This window comes from Vespula vulgaris, chromosome 17 (genome assembly GCF_905475345.1).
Source record: "Vespula vulgaris chromosome 17, iyVesVulg1.1, whole genome shotgun sequence".
NCBI lineage: Eukaryota > Metazoa > Arthropoda > Insecta > Hymenoptera > Vespidae > Vespula > Vespula vulgaris.
In genome coordinates, this window is record NC_066602.1 from 1,303,268 (window position 1) to 1,320,991 (window position 17,724).

At 30.9% G+C, this 17,724-nt stretch overlaps 3 long non-coding RNA genes across 28 annotated transcripts in view; 2 read left to right on the plus strand and 1 right to left on the minus strand.

Moving 5' to 3' along the window:
* LOC127070102 (uncharacterized) overlaps positions 1-17,724 on the plus strand; it is a 162,445-nt gene that overhangs the window by 78,631 nt on the left and 66,090 nt on the right. The window lies entirely within an intron of this gene.
* Positions 1-17,724, minus strand: part of LOC127070103 (uncharacterized) — a 155,141-nt gene that overhangs the window by 65,159 nt on the left and 72,258 nt on the right. For 23 of the 25 annotated variants that reach the window (XR_007784074.1, XR_007784091.1, XR_007784082.1 and 20 more), the window contains one exon: positions 12,979-13,591. The exons of the other annotated variants lie outside the window; for them this stretch is intronic. This is a non-coding gene — a long non-coding RNA (uncharacterized LOC127070103). The remainder of the gene's footprint in view (positions 1-12,978; positions 13,592-17,724) is intronic. 25 annotated transcript variants of the gene reach the window in all.
* LOC127070149 (uncharacterized) lies at positions 91-7,799 on the plus strand. Of its 2 annotated transcripts, none has more exons than XR_007784242.1 (5): positions 91-214; positions 584-905; positions 1,016-1,191; positions 1,275-1,474; positions 1,537-7,799. It is a non-coding gene; the product is annotated as an uncharacterized LOC127070149 (long non-coding RNA). The 2 variants fall into 2 exon arrangements; XR_007784241.1 differs by having other exon boundaries at positions 93-214; positions 1,275-1,457.

Below are 17,724 nucleotides of genomic sequence, written 5' to 3' on the forward strand. Positions count from 1 at the left end.
AGTTCATAGTGAAATTTACTTCCCTCTGACCCACGACATTTCGGTTCTTTCTGTTGCGTAATACGCGGTATTGATTACCTTGCATAAAATGTAATGGCCCCTACCATCGAGCCCTGCCTTGGAGATCAGCTCGGTCATCCGACGAGGCAGTCTGGTGGAGGAACTCCTCTGCGGAAATCATCCTTTCAATAATTTTTGATCGAGTAATACGCAAGTAAGTGACAGATAATAGCATCTATACGCCTATATAATACTTCATTCGTCCCAAAGGAAACTTACAAACAATCCAATCGGTACAATTTTTTCGTTTTCATTAATCTGTTGTTCGTTATCGATATAAGGTAAACTTGTCAGGAGTCGTTAATATGTGATTTGTTATAACATTCCAATTCTATATTATGGAAATGAAACTAATTTTCTTCATCAATATCATCCTAATTATTATTTTGTTGCTTCTCGGAGAAGGTACTTTATATCGCTAAGAAGCGCGTGACCCGATTTACCTATGATGACTCGACAATTTCAATGAACAATTGAACGTCTATCCTGTCTTCACTAATCTACAAATTTTAAATTATTTCAGAAATATACCAGGTTAAACGAAGGCGAAAGCAGTTTCAATAGCTTAGAAATATTGCAAAGCTGCAGAATTGACTGCTATCTGAATTGTAATTACTTCCAAAGAAAATATGTGAATTTCAACTACGCTGCATGATAATTAAATATTCCGGATCCGAAATGAAACACATTTATTTTGGCAGTCCTTGCTCTTCCGCATATCCGACGATAGGTCATTTATGGATAGCATGAATATCTGACCATCAAACAGATCAGGAAATGAAAACGTTTTCCTTTTTAATCTTATATTTAAATGGTCGATCAATCAATGTTCTATTTATCGAATGGTAAGATATTTTGGAGATAAGATATAAATTTTTTATTCGAAAGTATAATATGAAATAAAAGATCTGTATCATAGGTACGTTTTATAATCAGTTACTAAATTTTCACACAGATTTTATGATGACGACGCGAGTATTTCTATTGATGAGAGGGACATTAGGTCTCTTAACTGTATCTATCCTTCATATTGTATTATTGTATATAAATCAAGAAGCTATATATTTATTAACTAATGTAATGAAAAATATTATATATATGGGAAGCAAGATGCTCCATGAAAGAGAGAAGGTAAATAATAATATAGAAATAAAAGTTTTAATATTTTTTCAAAGAATTTTGCGTTACATGTCATTCGTAATTTAATGTGTCAGATCATAAAAGCAGAGGATGAAGCTGATGCTGCTCACGAATTTATTACAAATCTTCCAAATGATCTCGTAGGCAAGTTAGTGAGAGAATCACCTAATTATCTGGTTTATGGAAACAACATGTTTCTATTGCTAGAGCATTACTGTAGCAACCATCGACATCAATATTGAATTTTAATACACGAGGTACGAAAATATCAGATGTAAGTAACTAGCCACGTATCTTATCCACTTTTCTATATTAATTTCGTATTTTATAATATAGTGCATTGAATCGTGAAAGCAGAAGAGTGGTCCAAGAAGGTGGAAATTCGAAATGAAGATGGAACATCATTAGCTACTCCTCTTGCGTTCATTATGTGATTCAGAATACCTAGGAAATGCAAAAGGAAAAAGAACATTTGTGTTTTTCCGACGAAATTTGGAAAAATCAATATGGCATTGTTTTATAAAGCTTGGAACTGTGGTACGAGGAAATGGGAGGGATTTACCTTCTTCAAAGGATCGAAACGTGAGCGGCTTTAGCTGTAGGCTATAAGCGACTGTACTCAGATCGATTTGTCGACGTTCCACGCAGGGCCAGGATCAAATGGGAATTGAAATGAAACTGAGGGAAGTATATCATACATAATAATTTATATACAGGGACGATCAAAAGATTCACCGTTTTTGGAAGTAATAACGTTAACAGGGAAATACTTTTAAATTATACGTGAAATGGAAAATCCACGTTCACGTGATTTTTATTCCATCGAATCAAATTAAGTAAGCATTCGATATTATTAAGAAAGGAGAAATGCTGAATTCTGTATTTGATATTATTTCTCATAACATTCACGACATGTACTTAAAGAATATTCGTAATATTTAATTAGCGGTTTTCTTAAATATTGAAATTTGGACGAAGAATTCGGTAGCACAAAGTATCTGTTTTTAATACGTTCTCCCATACTTATCGAGAAATACCTTCGTTTTAAACCTTTCGGTATTATCTCCCTCAATCTGCGGGTGCTCTAGTGCACGACTATCTGCGGCGGTTCGAGTAGCCGGGGATGAGTGAGCGGTCCTGTGTGCGTCTATGCGGACAACCCCTATTTTACCTTCATATAATTGGAGATTAGCTCTATAATTCCATTACCTATTTAGATTTATCGTTTGATAGCACGATTACTTATTTTGCAGAGTAGTGGATTATTTTCTTTGGAACAAATTGATTTGGAACATAATATACGAAATATTAGATAATTAGGATTATTTTTTTGCATTCTTCAATAGGGAGTAAATTTCTAGGAAAATGTTTCGGTTCATATAGAAAAATTAAATCAGTCGTGGTACATTGACGTCCAAATTATCCAGATAACTGCATGATACAGCTAAATGGATAATTGAATTATACCGCTAATCTTATTATCGAATTGTCTGCTTCGTTTGATGAGAGGGAAACTCATGAAAAAATACCTTTCTTGTTTTTAAAATAAGAGAAGTGATGTACGTAGAAACGCCCACTTATTCCCGTCCACTTGAGCAGCACTTGAAAAGCGCGCACGGAGAGGAATAACAATGCATCGTTTAATATCATGGTGCTTGACGATAGGTACGAGGGAAGGTATTGCGTACGCGTAAATCGTTAAATTCCGATCAATACTCGTTAACAGGGAAATTTGTAGACATGAAGGATCATATATTTTTGCAAAAAAGAGCAAAATTTTGTCCTTTATAATTTTTCACGATGTCTATGATAAATGTTGAATCAATTCTTTTCCAACATTATCATCCCTCGCGTTATGTATGAGATCTCTCCGTTTTCTTGTTGGATGTCATCACTGTCACTTCTATCGTTTTCTTCCGAATTAATATTCATTTTTTCTAACCGTGTAAATGGAATTTCTCTTCGGTATTACTTATAGCACGAAACTCACTCGTGTTTGGAAATTTTGGATTTTCTCTTAATGAAAAAGAAATAAGTAAGTAAACGGGTTGGTAGTCTGAAATTGTATATTACCAAATCACGAAATGATACATAACAATAATATAATACTTTCCTGGTTTCCTGACTAATTTAGTCGAGGGATCTATTTATACTACTCGAAGTTTCAATACGAAGTGAGCTCAGCTTTGAAAATCTCTTTCCTGAGTTTTATGAATACTTGTTTACTTCATCAAATATCACTATATCGTACGAGGCATACTCATGTACTATTACAAACAAATCCTTTTCATCGCTCTCTTTAAGCAGGCTGGATAAGCATCCAGATCGTTGTGAACGTACTTCTTCTTCATAAAACCGATTGTTTTCGTACGTCCTCGTAATTTGATTATTTCGTTAGTAACGAATTCAATTGTTCTCTCGGAGGTGAAATACGTGAAAGAGAAGGTAATATTAGGTGAGAAAGAAATACGAAGAAAGATATTGTCCGAATACAAGTTTTTTATCATTATGCAATAACGAAAATGAATTTTTCGATAACTTGAGCAATATTCATTTGTTTACAAGAAAAGAAGGTAATATTTGGAAAAAATGTTTTCAAGCAAAATGGAAGTAGATATAACTTCCGAACATGAGAAATGCTTTCACCACAGTCTGAGCTCTTCTCTGATCCGCTGAAGGAGGGTTGTAAGAAGAACTTGTATATATAGTGATATTTGATGAAGCAAACAACCGATCCTAAAACTGGAGAAAGAGATTGTCAAAGCTGAAACGAGTTCTTATTAAAACTTGTAGTAGTATAAATAGGTCCCTCGACTAATTAATCAAAAAACCAGGAAAGTATTATTTTTTTGTTATGTATCATTTCGTGATTTCGTAAAATGCAATTATCTCCATTTTATTTATTTATCTATTTTTTTTTTCTTCTTTTTTTCTTTTTTTCTTTCTTTCTTTCTTTTATTAAGAGAAAGGCAAAGTGCCCAAATACGCACAAGTCTCATGATATAAGATATAAGTAGTGAAGAAGAATGTCAGATAGGCATTCATACAGTCACGTTAGAAAAAATAAATATGAATTCGGAAGAATACAACAGTAGGGATAGTTATATCATCTAGCAAGGAAACGAAGAGATCTCATTGATGAAAGTGATGAAAATGTTGTAAAAGAATTGCTTGAAAACTAATCATAGATTTCGTAAAAACTAATAAGTACTTTTAAAATATATACTCTGATGTGAGTCGTTGGACCACGTCTGCGCGAATAAAGTTCCATCGATTTGTTGAGAGGTAACGACCGAAAGGACTCAGTGTAGAAATGATTATTACGTTATACGCACATTAATTGCTTACTCGGACGGAAAGGTCGAAAATGAAGTTAATTAAGGGGAAATGAACTTCTCTTTTATTATTGAACAAATATCTTTGAATTCGACATGTTACTTTTCTCTCTTTTTTTTTTCTCTCTTTCTTTACACTTTATAATCTGAAATAAACTAATGAATGTTGACTATTAATTTTGTTTTTATTTGTTTGCTTAAAATTGATTATCAATAAGAATTAATTTCTCCTTTTTTTTAGCTCTTGAAACTATCATTTCTTTTCGTTTATTACTCGATAATAAGGTATACAGATTCAGAGAAAATCTTTCGCCATATTCATTTCTTTTTTTTTTCGTTGTATCATCTTTTTCTCTATTACGTATCTCATTTGAATGCGCTTTACGCAAGCCAATTTAAATTTCCTGTTAAAATTTCCCGAAAGGGCTAAAAATTCGGAAAAATATACGGGTTGGGAGGAAATGAATTTCTCGATCAATTCCTTTTAATTCGACATAATATCATTCGTTTGAATAGCCGTACGACTAGACGAAATATATCTTTTCCAAATGATCTATAGATGAGGAGCTTTAGCTAGAGGGAATAATCGATTCGAATCGAAACGGCCGTTGAGGGGATGTCCGTTGACATTGCATGTGGAACATAAATCAAAGTAGAATTGAGATGGAATTGAGAAAAGTTTATCTTTATGGTATATTCTATATTTAGTAAAATATATTTTATATAGTAAAATAATATTTGTAATTCCCAAATGCATTATTCAAATGATTTATGTTCTCAGTAAGCGTATAATATAACATTGATATGATGCATCGCCTAACATAGTAGAAATCTATCTTACTTTTCGACTTACCGATCGACATGGCTCAAAGCATAAATTATAAATGTTTTAGGAAGATAGCCTTGCCATGAAATAATCTTTCCTTCTCAATAGAATCTTCTGATTCTACTTTCTTGGTAATGTCAATATTCTCTTTACGAAAAATAAATAAATTTGAATAACCAAATACCAAAAAAAGGTCACTCCCCCAAAAGGGGATAGACATAATTAGATATTACAAAGTAAAATGATCGAAAGGATATGAATATGCAGAATGATTCATAGGAGGAAACAAAGGCAGAGAAATAATCAAAAAGAAAAGTATCATAATAATAAAAAAAAATTATTATCTACGATAGTTTGGATTTAATAATAAAAAGAGTAGAAAAAATGAGTAGGAAAAATAGTAGAAATAAATTTATTAAATATTTTAATCTATCGCGTTAAATCTATCTATATATTAATCTATCGTATTTATTGGAATGCATTACAAGATGTTGATCCTCAATCTTGTAGGCTTCAATATAAATTCTCGCAAGACTCAAATGAAAGAAAATCCAAAATAATATATAAGCCCCCGATCAGCCGCGATAATCGAATGTGCATCATACGTATCAATTTAAACAAGATGCTCTCATATTTGAATTTTTTTATTTCGATCCATCAACCTGAATGTTTAGTCAAGGGTAATTTTTTTATACAGTCAGTTGCAAAAGACGTAATTATTAATAGAAGGAAATAGAACTATCTTCGTTAGTCATTTTTAAGTTCATTGCATATTGTTTTTCATTTGAGTCTTCCTAGAATTTGCATAGATGCCTACAAGATTGAGGATCAACATCTTGTAATGCATTCCAATGATTACGATAGATTGATATATAGATTAGATATTTATGACAAGTTTTCTTCTTCTACAACACTTCATTGCTTTTTGTTTCTATTAGTAGAAAATTATATAAAATAAAATATAATATAATTATAATTATATAAAGAAGTTTCCTTTATAATACACGGACGTATATATCATTAGGATCACAAGTGTTACAGTTCTCTGGTTTTATGCAACTTGATATGGGAAACCAATTTCTATGGCCATTGTCTCCAAAGCAATAAGAATATGGTACGATCAAATTAGAAATTTAAAGCAGAATTTTCACAAATTTTTCTATTATAATTATTACTCGCCGCTAATCAAGAAAATGAAAAATTACTTACAGCAGATTGCCAGGAATAGAATATACTCGTCGTAGTCATTAATATTCCCCTTAAATGGTTCCTTGAATTATGTGCTCGACTCTCCTGGACGTGTATATTTCTATCCTCTTGATATTTTATTCTGTTAAACACACTTCAGAGTTTTCTGAAAATAACAAAAATGTTCAATTAATCTTTTATTATATTTTCTCAGCATCCTAATTATTTATTTAAAAATTAGGATCCATATTCAGAATTTTATTTTTATCAGAAAAAATGTCAGAATCTCCTTAAAACATTCTGAAATGAACTTTCGTTTCAAGCAAATGGATGAAAAATAAAAACTAATTGGTTTGATCGCAAAAGCAAACGAAACCGGTTCGGTTGCGGATATGTGTCTCTCGTAGACAACTCGTCTCTACGTTCGTCTCTTTGTATTCTTATCATGGACTCATGCATCTCTATTCTAATTGATTAGCTGCCCGGCAAACAAGCAATTACTAGTTTCAGACAAGTATTAAAGAGGGATATTAATGGCTACGACGAGTATATTCTATTCCTGGCAAACCACTTAGTTTGTTGGACTCGTCAACAGGTAGTATCATTGAGACAGGAAATACGGAATAATTTCGCGAAATATCAAGCACATGTGCAACAGTTGGCTCCATATACGATTATCCGATTGGTTCGTATAAATGTCTAAAATGAAGTATCCTAATTCCGATAATCCTAATTACGCTTTCTCCTCGGTTTAATTTTAAACAATAATTCAAAATTATGCAACAAGTAAAATATCAATCACTGGTAATATATAATATCTAATAATAGTAAAAATAAGTTAACCATAGCATGAAAAAATAGTAAGAAACTACGCAATTTTTTATAATCTACTATAAAACAATATATCGTAGTATTGGATATGAACTTGTATAAAATAGGGCATAACATAACGTTACTAATATAAACTCATAGACACATATATAAAATTATCCTATTGTCTATAACATACAATATAAAGAACACAATCTGATGAAAATGAATCTTCGCGTTAGTTATTCAGAAATTTAAATAAGGTGCAACTTATCAAGAACATAAAGAAAAATACTAGCGAATCCCATTATCGAATCCAGTTATGCAGCCAATGTTCAGGTACTACGGTTTATATACTAATCATCTTTTCTTTCTTAGAGTTTTGTCTGGACACGATGTTGCCTCGATTAAAAATAAATTACTCCCAGTTTTGTCGATTAGCTTTTAATTTTTTCCTTTTTTTTTTTCGTTGAATTTTGTCTACATATTCGGAAGAAGTAAATATTTATCAAAAATTGAATTTCTGATGATGCATCCTAAACAAATATATGAAAATATGAATTCAATACCAACTGATTCACTTTCCTAGTACACACTCGTTCGCTTCTTTTCTTCTTGAATTTAAATTTCTTTTTTCACTTTCTTATCTTTCAATTTTCTTTTCCAACTTACATCTATTTATATCCATCTTAATTTAAGAAAGGGCAAGGATAATTCACGAAATAATAAATAAATATATAAATAAATAAGTTCGTAGATGGCCTTCATTACGTATAACATAAGTAAGTCATTGTAAAATTGATATACGTTTCTGAATGGAATTTTCTTTATTCTTTTCAGTCGAAAGGCGAATTCGATACATCCGTTATTACATATATGTATGGACTTATATCTACATATATGTACACTTGTGTATCTATGTATTTTACAATGCCTTACTTATGCTATATATTTTATAGGCCAATTACGAACTTATTTACTTATCTATTTATCTATTCTTTCGTCAATTATATGTGCCATTTTAAAAATTAAGAAGGATATAAATAGATGTAAGTTGATAAAGGAAATTGAAAGATAAGAAAGTGAAAAAAGAAATTTAAATTAAAGAAGAATAGAAACGTACGAGTGTGTACTAGAAAAGTGAATCAGTTGATATCGAATTCATATTTTCATATATTTGTTTAGGATGCATCGTTAGAAATTCAATTTTTGATAAATATTTACTACTTAGACACGATGTTGCCTCGATTAAAAATAAATTGCTTCAAGTTTTGTCGATTAGCTTTTAATTTTTTTCTTTTTTTTCGTTGAATTTTGTCTTCATATTCGGAAGAAGTAAATGTTTATCAAAAATTGAGTTTCTAATGATGCATTCTAAACCAATATATGAAAATATGAATTCCATATCAACTGATTCACTTTCCTAGTACACACTCGTTCGCTTCTTTTCTTCCGTAATTTAAATTTCTTTTTTCACTTTCTTATCTTTCTATTTTCTTTTTCAACTTACATCTATTTATATCCTTCTTAATTTTTAAAATGTCACATATAATCGACGAGATAATAGATAAATAGATAAGTAAATAAGTTCGTAATTGGCCTATAAAATATATAGCATAAGTAAGGCATTGTAAAATACATAGATACACAAGTGTACATATATGTAGATATAAGTCGATACATATATGTAATAATGAATGTATCGAATTCGCCTTTCGACTGAAAAGAATAAAGAAAATTCCATTCAGAAACGTAGTAGATAAAAGAGAAAATATATACATTAATTTTAAACAGAATGTAATGAACTTACTAAGTAATAGGGAATATAATTGTGCTTCCATTTGTAATTAGAACTTTTAGAACTATTTGTAAGAAAACAGGTAGTACTTAATGAGGCATTACGATTCATAGATTGAAACACACTTTTATAACAACCCTATAGTTAGAAAAACATGGAATCATGTATCTCTATTCTAATTGGTTAACTGACAGGCAAAGAAGCAATATAACTGGTTTCAGACATGCAACTCAACTGATATGTTTGACTCGTCAATCGATAGTATCACCGAAATACCAAATACGGAAAAATATCACGAAATATCCAACACGTGTGCAACAGTTGGATCCATAAACGATTATTCGATTGGTTCGTATAAAAGTCTAAAAAGAAATACCCGAAAACCCTAATTACGCTTCCTTTTCAGTTTAATTTTATACCATAATTCAAAATTATGCAACAAGTAAAATATCAATCACTGGTAAAATATAGTAACTAATAATAATAAAGATCAGTTAACCATAGCATGAAAAAATAGTAAGAAACTATGCAATTTTCTATAATCTACCATAAAACTATATCGTAGTATTGGAATTGAACTTGTATAAAATAGGGCATAACATAACGACAGTAATATAAACTCATAGATAGATATAAAAAATTATACTATTGTGTATAGCATGCAATGTGGAACAGAATCTTATGATAATGGATCCTCGCATTAAATATTATAAAATTCAAGTATGATTCTACTTATCAAGAACTTGAAAAATGTATCGGGTGATTCCCAAAATCGATTTCAAATATGCGGCCAATTTTCAGATACTACGGTTTGTGTGCTAATCATCTTTTCTTTCTTGGAGTTTCGTCGCTTTGGACTCTTTACCGTATCGATTAAATGTTAATTGCTCTAAGTTTCGTCGAATAGCTTTTAGTTTCTTGTTTTTTTGTTAAATCTTGTCTCCATATTTAGAAGAAGCACGTATTTATCAAAAATGGAGGATCCATCTATGCCAATATAAACAAATATAGGAAAATATGAAATTGAGAATGAGTCCACTTACCTAGTACATATAAGCTTGCTTCTTTTCTCGATGTCTCTTTTCTTCTTTAATATTAACTTGATTTTTTATTTTGACTTATTTTTCAATTTTCTCTTTAATTTTACATCCGTGGTTTACTGATGTTCGTATGACATATATGTATACACATATGTGTATATATATGCATATATATATATGTATATATATTTTACAACGCATTGCTTATGTTATACGTATTGAAGGCAAATTATGAGCTTATTTATTTATACATTTATCTATATCCATATGATTCTCAGAAATATATAAAGAGTATATCAGTTTATAGACAAATATATAAATAAATATAGATATGAACATTGGACTTTAATACGTACAAAGTACACAGTGCGGTGAAATATATATATATATATGTGTGTGTGTGTGTGTGTGTGTATGCATGTATTTACGTATATATCGAATCAGTCTACCATCTGAAAAGAATAGAGAAAATTTCATTCATAAATTTCATTCAAAAGAAAAGAGAAAATATATAAACTAATTTTTAACAGAATGTAATGAACTTACCAAGTACTAGCACAAATAGTTTTAACTCCATTAATAATTACGCCTTGCAGGACTATCTGTAAGAAAACAATTAGTACTTAATAATGCATTACGATTGATAGATCGAAACACAGTTTTACAACAAGCCGATAATTAGAAAAGGAGACTCAAATATTAACATTCCAAGGGATATTTATATTATTCCAAACAATTCACTAAGCTTTAGTTCAAATAACGCAAATTATAGTATTTCCTCTGGTTAATATTATACAATAATATACCCAAGACAAATTGCTAGATATAATATATAGTGCAAGAAGATAATAAACTATACATCTTTCTATAGTATATTATAAAACGGTATATCGTAGTATTGAACACAAAATTGTATAAAATATAGTATAATGCGTTAATATTAAGTAGCATAAAATTTAAATAGGATTTCACTAACCGATAGCGCGTTTTTTATAACCTTCCAGATAAGTAACATTATCGCGATGGACAGGAACTTACATATTATTCTAAATCGTCCCTCTCTTGAAACCTCCAGGAAGTTGCTTGTAGGACGATTCGAAACAGAATAAATAGTTTATTCAACTTCCGCGGACGGCTCCTAACATCTTTTATATTGACTCGAGCATGCGCTGTTTCGTTTAATCCCCTCTTTTTCATATATTCACGATCCCCAATTATCTCTTCACAATGTTACCAACAATTTTGGATCGATATTACCGTAAAAGGAAGATTTCTGTTTGCTTTTATCTCTGTTTTCTCTTCTTGATTCTGTTTTCTCCATTTGATTCCCCATGTGATTCTCCATACTCGTATCTTTTCGATCATTTCACGATGTAAAAATCGAATTGCGTTTATCTACTTTCAGTTGAGGAAAATTTTTTTGGCATTTTATTTTTCATTTTTTGGCATTTTATTTTTGCATTTAATTTATTTGGCATTTAATTATTCATATTTATTTATTTTGTGCGAAGAGAATGTTGACATTACCAAGAAAGTAGAATTCAGAATATTGTATTTAAAAGGAATGGTAATCTCAGGGAAAATCTCTTCCTACAATATTTATAACTGATGATTTGTGCGATGTAAATCGGTTGACCGAATAACGATGGCTAGAAAGGAGTATAATAGATCTTTACTATGTTGGGGGAAATATTATGTAAATGTTTATTATATGTACGCTTATTGAGATATTTAATCATCCGAGTAAAACATTAGGAAAATGCTGAATAAATTAGAAATATTATGTTACTAGATATATAATGATGTCGTTGCTATACTGAGTTATACGTAATGAGAAATGAACGATTCGATTAAGGTAACATTTTCCGAGGAACTAATTAGTTTGGAATATATGAAATATCAGATAATTGGCAGTATAAGTGGATCGTTCTTTGAAATTTTCCTGTCGGGAATTAATTTTTCGGAAAAAGTATTCCTTCGTATGAAAGAACTAAATTAGTTGTGGTACATCGATCTGCTAATTAATTAATGCAGCTAAATAGCTAATTGAAGTACACTGCTAATCGTATTATCGCATTGGCTGCTTAGTTTAATAAGAGGAGAACGAATGACAAAATACCTTTCTTCTTTCGAAAAAATACCTTTCGTCAAAATAAGCGAGGAGATATACGCACGCACACCCACAGAACCGCGGACATATTCCCACTTACATGCTCTAGCGCGGATGAGAGAATATAAGAGCATCAGTGTGTGGAGAAAGATAATAACAAATTGTTTAACACGAACGTACACGACGATACGTATGGAAGAACGTAACGCATACATGCATTTTCATTAAATCTCAATCGTAAGATATTTGCGCTACGTAATAATTTAGTTCGTCCAAATACCTATATTTCTGAAAAACGTACATTATACATTATTTTTAAGTACATGACGTGAATATTCTGACAAATAATTTGGAACATTGAACCAAACACTTCTTCTCTTTTTAATTATATTGAATAATAATATAAACTGACGGTATAACGATGACACGGTGAGATAAACGTACTCTACATATTAACGCATAATTTAACAGCGTGTCCGGGCTAACGTTATTATCCCGAAGAACAATGAATACTTTGATCGTATACACAGCTTTGATCATTTTCAATGATAAAGCTGCCTGAGTACCATTTCAGTTCCATTTGAATCCAGATTCCCTTTGCAACGGCAAACAAACCTACGATAAATCTTTCCCATAACACTCCATTATATCCTCTATCTAAAGCCACTTACCTTTGAATCCTTTCAATAACGTATATTCCATATCCTCGTATCACCATATGAATGAAGCTTTGTAATACAGCGCTATTTTAATTGACGATTACCTTGAGGCAATACTTTGAGGATCGTCGTCAACACCATTATAAATGTTTGTCCTCTTCTTCCTCTTCTTCCTCTTCTTCCTTGTTAATTGCAACCACGTAATGAAGACGCTATGGAACATAATTATGCGGATCACGTTTGTAAAGGAAATGCCTTCCTTTCGAACCCAGCACGTTGATTATTACTACAGCTAAGAAATAGCAAATATGTTTAGGAAACCGTCGATAATCGTTGATAGTAAAATGCCGCCGATCGTTATTATATAATTCAGTGTCCGCACATAAGATATATGGATATGTATTTTTCTGTTCTTCCTTTTTTTAAATTCGAGTTATAATATAAAGCGGCATGTCATTGCCTAAAAACTGTAACAAGGATCTAAAAATATTAAAGCACAATCTTTTTAGATGATAACACTGGTGAACAACTTCGAACGTCAATTTCTTGACATTCCATAATAGATGATGAATATGTTTTTGACGTAGGATTCTTTGAAAATATTCTCTTATAAATGTATTTGTTCCTGTAAGGTACTATATATTAGGATCATAATAAAAAAGCAAATACTCCTCGTTCTGGTCACTTCGCACACCATATTATTTGTATTATGACCAAAGAAGATATTGTTTACATGAACAACATCTTTGGCTGATTTTGTCACATAGGAATTAAAAATATGTATATTAACGCCCGCAAGATATTTTTGTTATGAGAGAATATTAATAAGAGAATTAATTTCGTTTCATGGAATGTGAATATTTGGTAGGGTGAGATCAATAAAAATAAAGCAGAAGCATTTGTAACGATATTCTGTTATGGAATATGGATATGGTGGTAAAACAGAAATCATAATATGTCAAATTAAAAGAGATCGTTAGAGAAGTCTTAATTAATTTCATCTTCTAGCTTTTCGTCTGTGAAAGCAATAAAGATGCATAGAATGTAAAAACTCTGTTTGTTCGGCACCCTCTCGGATGTTATCTGTCAGCAAATAGATGGTAATTTTTTGCGTAATCGTGGTCCATTGACTTACGTAATTTAATATATCGTGACCGTGGAACTAACGAATATATTGTAATGATATTTAATTTATATGAATTTGTAGATATTGAAAAGCATATTTCATTACAAAATATTATCCCTTATAATTTTCTACGATATCTGTGATAAGCTTTGCAGGATTTTCATCCTTATCATCATCTATGAAATTTTTCCTGTTTTCATATTCGGTGGTATCACTATCACTGTTACCGTTCTTTTCTGGATTTATACTTGTCTTTTTGAAATTGCTCTTCACTATTTATATCTTATATCATGTAATGTAGTCGTGTTTGTAGACTTTGTCATTGTCCTAATAAAAAAAAAAAAAAATGAGTAAATGAATGCGTTGAAAATTTCTTTCTACCTCTAATTGTATGTTACGAAACGACCAAACGATATATACCCAAAGAATATTATTTTTCTGATTTTCGGACTGATTAGTCCAGGGATCTACTTATCTACTCGAAGCTTCATTACGGACTGGTGTCAGCTTTAAAAATCTCTTACTCCAGTTTTAGGATCGGTTGTTTACTTTATCAAATTACCTAACGAACAGAGAAAGAACATTGTTAGCTAGAGAATTGAAATTTAGGAAGTTTAGGAATGATTCTCGTCTATAGAAATCACTCCTTCGTTAACTTTTCAAAGAATATCATGTAAGTGAATACCATATATTTACATACTAAAAATAATTGCTATCTGTATATAATTCAGACGTCCTAAAGAATATTTTCACAACCTATCAATCTGTTAGTACGATTTCAATATTCTCACTATTTCTTCTCCGGGAGAACCTCACACTTATTTAATGAATCTCGAGGAATCATTGTTTCCATCGCAACATTCGTTTATATCATCGCTATTGGATAAATTTATAAGTGGCCATTTGTATACAATTTATTACATAATTCCAATTATATATTATAGAAATGAAAATAATTCTCTTTACCCATACCATTTTAATTATTAATTAAAATGCGTTTAGAAGAAGCCGCTGTACGATTTAAAAGGAATCATCTGATATATTTCTGGTAATTATACAATTAAAATGAATGAATGTGTATCAGAAGTCTTAACTAATCTACGAATTTTTAATTATTTCGGAGATATACGAGACGAAACGGAGGAGAAAGCAGTTACTATAGACCAGAAATATTGCAATGGAGCCTAATTGATTGCTAGTTGTAATTCCTTCCAAAGAAGATACACAAACTTCAATTACGCTCAATGTGATAATTAAACATTCGACGTCCCAAGTGACATACATTTACATTGTCAGTTCCTGTTCTTCCGTACATTCGACGATACGTCCAACAGGGATAGTGAAAACGCCCGACCATCAATCCAAATAGGATACGTGAACATTTTCCTCTGTAGCCTTATATCTAAATTGTAAATCAATCAATGGTGTGTTTATCGAGTGGTAAGATATCTTCATTATTTAATATAAAATCTATACCATAGGTATATTTTCTAATAATTTAATGAATTTTTACATAGATTTTATGAAGGCGACGAAAGTATTTCTATTTCTAAGAGAATTCTTTTCAAATCTTTCACGTGATATGAAACCCAAGTTGGCGAGAGAAGCATGGTGTATGGAGACAACGTGACGCCATTGCTAGCGCATTATTATACCAATCATCGATCTTGATATTGGATTTTAATAAACGAGATGAGATATAAGTAACTTGTCACGTATATTATCCAATTTTCCATATAATTTGATTCGTATATCTCTAAAATAGATCCAAATTCGTAGATTAGTTAAGACTTATCGAAGTCATTCGTTCATTTCAATCATATAACTATCGAAATTAAATCAGATGAAGCCTTTTAAATGCTACAGCAACTACTCCTAAACGCAACAAAATAATAATTAAAATGTTATGAATCAACAGAATCAATTTCATTTTTATAATATAGAAATGAAATTTTCTACTAAATCTAATCGTGTTTAAACCGTTTGTATTACTTGTAAAGCTGTTCTCTGGGACGTATAATAGCTAGGGATTATTTCGCGTATGACACACATTTGCGTATTACTGGATCGAAAATCACAGAAGGAATGACTTCCCCTGGCGAAGTTAATCTCATGTCGTCCCGTGAGACCAAGCTTTCTAGATTCTAATTCTCTAACTAGAACGCATGGGGATAAAAAATTTCCCCTTTTCTATAATTATGTAATTATATATACTTTATTATGTTATTATATATACTCTTTGTTCAAAGGAAATTATCTCATGTATCTTGGAATATCCTAATGAGAATCTTATATATATCTTATAATAGAATCTAATAATAATTCGTCTCTTTTTTAATTAAAATAAGCACATAAAACTGTAATTACTTGTAATATAATTAATTATTATAATAATAATTATTGTAATTATCAAGACTAATTCCTATGAAATTAATCGGATATTCATATACGAAATTCGCAATGTTTCTTCTTTCGTAAGTCCAACTTATACTTAAAAATAGTATTCTAATATTATTAGTTACTAATGGTATCACAATTTTCGTACCATGTAAATACTACGTAATTCTTATCGTCAACAATTCTGTCGTAAGAAAATTTTTTCGTCGAAATTTATATCTACTTCCACATTACTTGAAAACATTTTCTCGAAATATTACGATCTTTTTTTTGTAAACAAATGCATATTGCTCCAATTATCGAAGAATTCATTTCTGTTATTATACAATAATAAAAAACATGTATTCGGAGAAAATCTTTCGTCATATTTCTTTGCTTCCTAATATTACTTTCTTACCTTTCACGTATTTTCCCTCCAAGAGAACCACACAATTAGTTAATCAAGAAATGGTCAAATTACCAGGATATATGAAAAGAATATCAGTCGGTTTTACAAAAAAGAAGTACGGTCACAACGGTCCGAGGGCTTCTCTGCAATGGCACGCGAATACGCCTCGTACGATGCAGTGATATTTGATGGAGTAAACAAGCAATCATAAAACTGAGGAGAGATTTTCGAAGCTAAACTCACTTCGCATTGAAACTTCTAGTGGAATAGATAGATAACTGGACTAATAAGTCAAAAAATCAGAAAAGTAATATTCTTTTGGTTTATATCCTTTCGTAATTTCGTAATATACAATTTGAGACTACCAATCCGTTTACTTACTTATTTCTTTTATTTATTAAGAGAATGGCAAAATTTCCAAACACGAGTGAGTTTCGTATCATAAGTAATACCGAAGAGGAATTTCAAGTAGACATTTATACGATTAGAAAAAATGAATATTAATAGGGAAGAAAACGAGAGAAGTGATAGTGATGACATCAAGCAAAAAAAACGGAGAGATCTCATATATACTGCGAGGGATGATAATATGGAAAGAGAATTCATTCAACATTTATCATAGACATCGTAGAAAATTATAAAGGACAAAATTATGATTTTTTCGCAAAAATATATGATCCTCCCTGTCTCCAAATTCTCTTGTTAACGGGTTTTGATCGGAACTTAACGATCTGCACTGACGTAATCGTCTCCTAGCTATCATCAAGCACCATCGTATTAAACGATTCATCATTATTTCTCTCCGTTCATGAGTGCTCTTCTCCGCGCTTGGATACATCAAGCGGTC